Raw genomic sequence first — 9,297 nt, 5'->3', positions numbered from 1 at the left:
CCACGACCCATCTTTCTTTGGCACAAGTAGTACCGGTACAGCACAAGGATTTATACTCTCACGAACATAGCCCCTAGCCATCAGTTCATCGATTTGCTTTTGGAGTTCCTTTGTTTCTTCGGGATTACAACGATAAGCAGCCTTATTCGGGAGAGATGAGCCCGGGATAAGGTCAATTTGATGTTCAATGCCCAGAATAGGAGGCAAACCAGCCGGTAATTCATCGGAACATACATCACTAAACTCCGTAAGGAGTTTTTCAACTCGGTCATTTTCCTGCAAAACAACATTAGAACTCGAATTTTCTTTAGCAACCAGTAAGAAAACCCATTCACCACCATCAATAGCACGCTCCACATCCCATTCTCCAATCAACAACGACATACCAGCCTTGGGGACCGTGTTTGTGGCAGCAACACGGCTGTTTTGAGGTGGTAAAGGCTTAAGCACAATTCGTTTTCCCTTATCCTTCAACTCATATTCATTACACCTTCCCTGATGCAACACATCCCGATCAAATTGCCAAGGTCGACCCAACAAGATATGACAAGCATCCATGGGTATAACGTCACACAAAACCTCATCAACATACGAACCCATTGCTAAATTCACACGGACCTGTTTAGTAACTTTGACACTACTACCGTTATCTAGCCAATGCAAAGAATAAGGATGGGGATGTTTTGTGGTCTTAAGACCCAATTTAGACACCATTTCAGTAGAGGCAACGTTAGTACAACTCCCTCCATCGATAATTAGACTCACCCATCTATCATTCACTTTACAATTTGTATGAAACAGTTGGTTTCGCTGTCCCGACTCAATTGGTTTAGAATCAACTTTCAAAGTTCGCAAAACCAAATTAGTATTGACATTAGGTGCCTCATAACCCTCTACTTCTTCTTCCCCTTCCTCATTCTCATTAGAAATCAGAAACTCATCCATTTGTTCCTCCTCTGCCAACAACTCATCCCGACACTCTAAGGCTTCTCTTAAGGTCACAAATCGTTGATTAGGACACGCACTTTGATAATGACCGAATCCTTGACACTTAAAGCATCGAACCTTAGCCAAACTAGACTCTTTTCCCAGGGTTTTAGAGGACTGACCAGCGGTGTTTTTAGGGCTCCCAGTCGAGGTGTTAGACACGGCCTGGTTATTTGGAGTACCGACAGATTTAGACTCGGGTTTCGACCACGTTTTAGGCTTACTCGATTCTGAATTCGACCCACTCCCATACTTAGTTTTCCCTTGGGATTCAACTTTCAAACAAAGACTACACAAAGTATCAAAATCAGAATATTGGTATAACTCAACCATGCTAACAATGTTATAATTTAAACCACGCAAAAATCGAGCAATTTTTTGTTCCTCTACTTCCTCCAATTCACCCATAATAGCAAGATTCTGAAATTCATCTAAATACTCGCTAAAACTCAATTTGCCTTGTCTAAAATCAGCGATTTTGCGATAAGTAGACAGCCTGTGGGTCGATGGTACATACCTTTTCCGTAGTTTGCGTTTTAGGGACACCCAAGAATCAATTTTCTCCTTGCCTTCTCGGACCCTCTTAGTCTTCATCGCCTCATACCACAGCGATGCTCGTTTGCTCAATTTCAGACTTGCGAACCTACACCTCTTATCATCATCCAAGTCTTTGAAATCGAACAAATGATCGATTTTTCGTTCCCACTCCAATAGGCCTCGGGATCAGCCCCTCCAACGAATTCAGGAAGATCACTCGCTTTGAATGCATCAACAATTCGTTCTCCTCTTCTAGGTTGCCAACGCTCATCAGTTTCACGAGCATGTTTCAAGGCTTCCCGTAATTGATGAATGAATTCTGGACTGTTGAAATCCACCGACATAGTTAAACAAAGATCAAGAGCCGAAGCTCTGATACCACAAATGATACGAATAGAGCAGCGGAATTAAGGACGTTTTGGACAGTACTGAGGATTGTTCGTACTAGGTACGCGCAGACCTGGAATTGTTTAATTAAGACAACAAGAACTATTAAAATGACGGACTGTTTTTGGCGAACCCAACGTACCAGGTACGACCCGTTCTGGTTTTTGTGAATAAAAGGGACAGTGTTTGAACAAGCAAGACCTATTACTTGATCAAGGTGAGTGAGACCAAGACCTATTGATCTACAACTCGAAAGTTTAATTAAAATCGCGTTTCAACCAAACCAGTTTTCTTTCTAAGCAAGAAACGATTTTAACACAAGTGTTTTGTTCATAATTTCTGGATGATTTTTATTCAAGAACTTGAAGGCATTATATAGCCTCAAGTGAGCCGTCCCAATTAGCTAGGCAAGGTGAAGAGTTGATCATTCACTCTTCAGTTAATTACAATCATTAAAACTACTAGTTCATTGACCTTAGACAACACCAATTTAAGCTAACATTTTATTGTAAACATAATCTGAAAAAGTAAGATAAAAAGTAAAGCTTGGACCGTCCTCTTCTTGGTAAACGTTCCACCATCAGCCCTCCTTACACCGTACTTAGCAAAGTAACATAGGAAGGACAATTAGAGTTCATAGGCTGAAAATTACGGGCCAACATCAGACCATCACCTTGAGTGTTCACAACCAGTTCGTCCAGCTCATCAACTAACTCCGAGTCATTATCTTGGTTCGCATCAGAACCCTTTCTCCTTGTTCATTAGTCCATGTGACTCGTTGTGTGAACCATTTCTCCTTGTTAATTAGTCGTTGTGTTAACAAATTTTCCTTGTTTATTAGTCCATGTGACTCGTTGTGTAAACCATTTATCCTTGTCTTTGTGACTCGTTGTGTAAACCATTTATCCGTGTTCTTTAGTCCTTGTGACTCGTTATGTGAACCGCATGTCCTTGTTCATTAGTCCTTGTGACTAGTTGTGTGAACCAGTTGTCCTTGTTTATTAGTCCTTGTGACTCGTTGTGTAAACCATTTATCCTTGTCTTTGTGACTCGTTGTGTAAACTATTTATCCTTGTTCTTTAGTCCTTGTGACTCATTGTGTGAACCGCTTGTCCTTGTTCATTAGTCCTTGTGACTCGTTGTGTGAACCGCTTGTCCTTGTTCATTTGTGCTTGTGACTCGTTGTGTGAACCAGTTGTCCTTGTTCATTAGTCAATGTGACTCATTGTGTGAACCCTTTCCCTTTGTTCGTTAGTCCATGTGACTCGTTGTGTGAACCATTTCTCCTTGTTAATTAGTCGTTGTGACTCGTTGTGTTAACAAATTTTCCTTGTTTATTAGTCCATGTGACTAGTTGTGTAAACCATTTATCCTTGTCTTTTTGACTCGTTGTGTAAAAAATTTATCCGTGTTCTTTAGTCCTTGTGACTCGTTATGTGAACCGCTTGTCCTTGTTCATTAGTCCTTGTGACTAGTTGTGTGAACCAGTTGTCCTTGTTTATTAGTCCTTGTGACTCGTTGTGTAAACCATTTATCCTTGTCTTTGTGACTCGTTGTGTAAACTATTTATCCTTGTTCTTTATTCCTTGTGACTCGTTGTGTGAACCGCTTGTCCTTGTTCATTAGTCCTTGTGACTCGTTGAGTGAACCGCTTGTCCTTGTTCATTTGTCCTTGTGACTCGTTGTGTGAACCAGTTGCCTTGTTCATTAGTCGATGTGACTCGTTGTGTGAATCCTTTCTCCTTGTTCGATAGTCCTTGTGACTCATTGTGTGAACGATTTGTCCTTGTTCATTAGTCCTTGTGATTAGTTGTGTGAACAATTTTTCCTTGTTTTCATTGTGTGAACCAGTTGTCCTTGTTCATTAGTCCATGTGACTCGTTGTGTGAATCCTTTCTACTTGTTCATTAGTCTTTGTGACTCGTTATGTGAACGAATTGTCCTTGTTCATTAGTCCTTGTGACTCGTTGTGTGAACAATTTTTCCTTGTTTTCGTTGTGTGAACCATTTGTCCTTGTTCATTAGTCCTTGTGACTCGTTGTGTTAACCATTTATCCTTGTCTTTGTGACTCGTTGTGTAAAGCATTTGTCCTTGTTCTTTAGTCCTTGTGACTCGTTGTGTGAACCATTTGTCCTTGTTCCATAGTCCTTGTGACTCGTCGTGTGAACCAGTTATCCTTGTTCATTAGTCTATGTTACTCGTTGTGTGAACCTTTTCTCCTTGTTCATTAGTCCATCACTACTACACATACCTTGCATTGGTGACGCTTTTTCAGGCGTTTTCCGACGCTTTAAAGCGTCAATTTTTTTTTATCGACGCTTTTAAAAAGCGTCAAATTTTGGGCCGTCGGTATTTTTTGACGCTCTTTTTAGTCAATAATTATGACGCTTTTTAGCGTCTTCATTGACTATTGACACTTTTAATTGTCAACAAATTTGACGCATTTAAGCGTCTTCAGTGATTACTGACGGTTTTTACTGTCAACATATGTGATGCTTTTTAACGTCTTCATGGACTATTGACGCTTTTAATTGTCAAAAAATTTGACGCTTTTAACCGTCGTCAGTGACCATTGACGGTTTTTTTTGTCAACAAATTTGACGCTTTTAAGCGTCTCAAGCTACTATTGATGCCTTTATGTGTCACTCGATGAGACAGAATTAGGCATTTTTAGATTTTAATTTCCTGATAAAATCATAGAGATTACTTTTAATTTAATTTCCTAAAATCGTCACAAAAATTGACCATTAATGTACTGAATACTACATTGTGCACGTGATTCAAGAATGAAAAATCTTCACGTCTTCAATTAAGAATCAAAATAATTTGTACAATGTATGTATACTATACATCTTAGTTATAATGGAATAAGCTAAATCTATGAACTAACTAAATGACATCCATCGGAGAGCAATTCTGAATGACGATAATACAAGATTAAATTTTCTCCGGTACTATTACATCACTAATCACATGACCTCGATAGATTTACTTATCCTCCTGGACACTAGCTTAGCTGCAACCTGACCAGTTCATGAGTTACAGCAACATCAAGTTACACCACACGAAAAATTCTATTCTCTTCTTGGCTGAAACATCATACGTAGTTTGTCCACAGAATGACCTGGTATAATTCTATTCTCTTCTTGGCTGAAACATCATCCGTAGTTTGTCCACAGAATGACCTGGTATTAAGCAGATAGTGATAACAAGTCACTGATATAATCCACATTCATTACAAAATTCAACAACAATGGGAATCGGTGAAGCAAGAGTTGGAAGAGTGGATATTTTCTACCATAATACATTATCCATTGGCCTGGGCATCATTAGTAAGCTAAGACTCAATGTATCGTAAATAAATTTTTGAACGAGTTCTTTTCTAATCTCCAACTTAATACTAGTATAGAGTCTCTATAAAACATGATACTCAGTTACTCACTACAAGTAGCCATGAGAAGATACAAGTATACAACTACATTACCCTAGTGTCTCAATGGCTCTCATGAGAGTATAATCAAACCATTAAATGTTCGTTAAGTTGAGAGTCAATAGACTTACACTTCACATGAAACAAGACTTCAACTAATGTGCGAACAATAAAGGCAGAAGAAATTAACAAAGGATGCTCAAAATAGCAAAAAGACATGCCTAGGTAAATATTAGCCTCCAAGCTCGGTAAATTTTGCATTATCAACATTCCTAAACTGATAAGAAAACAAGGAACAAATATTCAATAAACACGGTCAGTAGTTATAAAGAGATTACTTTGGATATCTATAATCATCAAGTAACAACGGAAAATTCCAATTACAAAAAAGGTGCAATATTAGCTAGAAGGCTTCGAAATTTCACACAACAATAGCGTTACTCTTCAAGCTAAATGCCCACATTACCAAGTATAGAAAAATTAAAATAGAAAACCAACTTACCTAAAGGAAAACAATGCTAGAAATGTTGGTGTTCAAAATGTGTCAGATAGAAGAAATATATGTCCTTAGTAAACAAATATCCTTAGATTATGGCACCTGGCACCAACTATAGTAAAAGAAATATTGTTAGATTGAGGCAGCAACTGTGATAAGAGATGAAATTAAATATACAAATCCTAAACCCTTAATAATAGGTTCGAATGCTTAAGCGGATTATTTGAGAACTCACTATTCTCGTAACTTATAAGAAGCAAAATCAGGAAGAAGAAACAATAACTAATATTGCTACATAATTCAAAGCTTTGGTGTAACATTGTTTTAACACATTTGGAAACAAGAGGTGGAGCTCAATCTAAATGATAAATGAAGGTTCGTTGTGAAATTTATCACACTTGCACTACGGTGCACAAACTTAAAACTAGATAGTTCCAATCATTGTTTTCGTTTTATATTCCTTGGGAGGGTATTTTAATCAAAGGCAAATTAAGACGGAGGGAATATAATTTTTGGCAAGACACATAAAATTAATGAAACAATGGAAAGAAGTTGAATGTCATACCTTAAATAAACCTAATTTATTAGAGTGAATAAATATTTTTCTAAAGGACACTCACACAAGAAAACTAGTATTTAATGAAAGGTTGATGAGACATTGTCATATGTGCCATTATAAGACACAGGTTTTGCAAGTAATCGACATAAAAGGTTATAAAAGCTAATCTCTAATTAAGATCACCGAGTCGGTGAAATTTTGTGATGGCATACATTGGGGTGAATTTACATACCGTATGCCATTGTTAAGTACCAGACCTCTTATAGACCATGACCGTGACATTCGATTTACGAGACTCTATCTTCAATGTGCATAAAACCAGAAACTATTAAAAGCGAAAAGTAAACTCGTAATATAAAAAATGGTCTCATAATTATGAATTCATATCTGAACACATTTGAAGTTCAACATACAATGTCAGAGAATATAAATACATCCATAAGTGCCCAACTAAAAACGTTATACAACAAGTCAACTAATATGTACAAAGTTGTTTTCTTCAAAAGCAAGTGTTATACATATATAGTTGGTCAATAAAACTTACTATTGTCATGGAGAGAAACACAAGAGTAGTAATTGCTGAAACGGAGATTAGGCACAGCACTCATTAAAATAAACAATCATTTGACAAATAACAAGACTTACACCTAACCAGTTTCAATCAAACCTAGCTAATCACTACTTGTGAACACAACATGCATTTCAATTAGCAGATAATACAAGAATGACTAGAAAACCACACAAGAATGACTAAAAAAATAAGAAGTCACACCCTGACATTCCAGGTAAGATACAATAACTAAATTTGAAGTCGGATGTAACGAAGCTTCAATAAGGGGGGAAAATTAATTATGCACGGGAAACTCATAATAAAGTGAATAAGTTACAAGTAGACCTGACAAACAGATCGGGTCGTGTCGGGTTCGTGTTCGTGTTCGTGTCACATGTAAACGGGTCACAATCCCTCCAACCCAAATCCGACCCAATTAAATCTCTTGTCGTGTTCATGTCGACCCACTTACATAAATGGGTCATAAGGCCTCAACCCTAACCCGTTAATTTCGTGTCGGAATCGTGTCGTGTTTTCGTGTCACGTTCATATATTGAAAGTTTAAGCATATTTATGTGATAGAGGATCAAGAAAAATTAGGATTTTTTTAATAAACAGGTCATTCGTGTCGAGTTCGTGTTTAGAGAGGTCAACCCTAACCCAACCCAATTAAATATCGTGTCGTGTTCGTATCGACCCACTTACATAAATGGGTCATTAAGTCTCAACCCAAACCCGTTAATTTCGTGTCGGGTTCGTGTCGTGTTTTCGTGTCGTGTCATTGTTTGCCACCTCTAGTTACAAGTAAAATTGAGAAGTGTCAGGATTAATTTAAACCTACAGAGTCATTTAAAAGAATCACAACAAACATAAATCTACAATAGTGCAAAAATTAGAAATCATAGAAAACACTAACCTAAATGTGTGAAAATCAATTCAGGTAATTGTAAATCTAAGCAAGGACCTGCACTTTTGACCCTTGAAAATAATTCTTCAAAGAGAGAATAAAATTACAAGTGCTAACAAAAAAAATGAAAAGATAAGGTTTAATCAAATAAATCAAAACCCTAATAAATCACAAACATCCAGGCACCTTCTTTTGAGTGACGACACAAACGCATGCAATCTTTACCACGAACAACAATGAATGTAGTTCCAGTAGAACTGATTGCCTTGAACGCATATTCTAATCAACCAAACAATTTAAACAAAATCAACCAAATTGGGGGAAAATAAAATGTTAAAAACCCTAGAAATTAGGCTCAAAGTAAAGAGGAGATCTACATACCCACTTAAAAAAGACGCCAGAGGGAGAGAAGATGGTGATGTGGCAATCGTAACATAGGAATTGTTAGAGTAAAAAGAAGGCAGACAACTCTTCGGGGATGGAGGAAAGGGATGCGACGGTGATGAATCGGTTTCCAGACTCTTCTTTTGGGATGGAAAGATGAGATGAGAATGACCCTAGAAATTTCATTAAAAATTATTTTTTTAATAGTTTGGCATAGCAATAGGCGGTAACCTCTAAAATGAAATTTTTCAGAAACCGCGTTTCAATATACTTTAGAGTAGAAAGGCACATGTGGGTAGGCCCCACGTTGTAGTTGGGCTCTTATGCCTTCGACGTTCTAAACAAGCGTCAATCAATAAGCGTCATTATTGCAAGGTAATTGTAGTAGTGCATGTGACTCGTTGTGTGAACCATTTCTCCTTGTTCATTAGTTCTTGTGACTCGTTGTGTGAACCATTTGTCCTTGTTCATTAGTCCATGTGACTCATTGTGTGAACCATTCTGCTTGTTCATTAGTCCTTGTGACTCGTTGTGTGAACCATTTGTCGTTGTTCAATAATCCTTGTGACTCGTCGTGTAAACCATTCTCCTTGTCTTTGTGACTCGTTGTGCAAACCATTTGTCCTTGTTCATTAGTCCTTGTGAATCGTTGTGTGAACCATTTGTCCTTGTTCATTAGTCCATGTGACTCGCTCTGTGAACAATTTCTCCTTGTTCTTTAGTCCTTGTGACTCGTTGTTCGAACCATTTGTCCTTGTTCATTAGTCCTTGTGACTCGTTGTGTGAACCAGTTGTCCTTGTTCATTAGTCCATGTGACTCGTTGGGTGAACCCTTTCTCCTTGTTCATTAGTCCTTGTGACTCGTTGTGTGAACAATTTGTCCTTGTTTATTAGTCCTTGTGACTCGTTGTGTAAACTATTTATCATTGTCTTTGTGACTCGTTGTGTAAACCATTTATCCTTATTCTTTAGTCCTTGTGACTCGTTGTGTGAACCGCTTATCCTTGTTCATTAGTCCTTGTGACTCGTTATGTGAACCGCTTGTCCTTGTTCATTTGT

General features: G+C 37.7%; 1 long non-coding RNA gene across 3 annotated transcripts; it reads right to left on the bottom strand.

Annotated features, from left to right (window-relative positions):
• Positions 1–4,691: 4,691 nt before the first annotated feature.
• On the bottom strand, positions 4,692–8,497 carry LOC141599952 (uncharacterized). Of its 3 annotated transcripts, none has more exons than XR_012524051.1 (5): positions 8,236–8,497; positions 8,041–8,133; positions 7,864–7,916; positions 5,845–5,950; positions 4,692–5,619 (listed from the first exon to the last, which is right to left on the bottom strand). It is a non-coding gene; the product is annotated as an uncharacterized LOC141599952 (long non-coding RNA). The 3 variants fall into 3 exon arrangements; XR_012524050.1 differs by having other exon boundaries at positions 7,864–7,911; positions 8,236–8,495; XR_012524052.1 differs by lacking the exon at positions 7,864–7,916 and having other exon boundaries at positions 8,236–8,495.
• Positions 8,498–9,297: the final 800 nt, after the last annotated feature.

The sequence above is a fragment of the Silene latifolia genome, chromosome 9 (assembly GCF_048544455.1).
Source record: "Silene latifolia isolate original U9 population chromosome 9, ASM4854445v1, whole genome shotgun sequence".
Classification (NCBI taxonomy): Eukaryota; Viridiplantae; Streptophyta; class Magnoliopsida; order Caryophyllales; family Caryophyllaceae; genus Silene; species Silene latifolia.
Note: the sequence above shows the minus strand (reverse complement) of the source record. Positions and strands in the feature narration are given on the sequence as shown.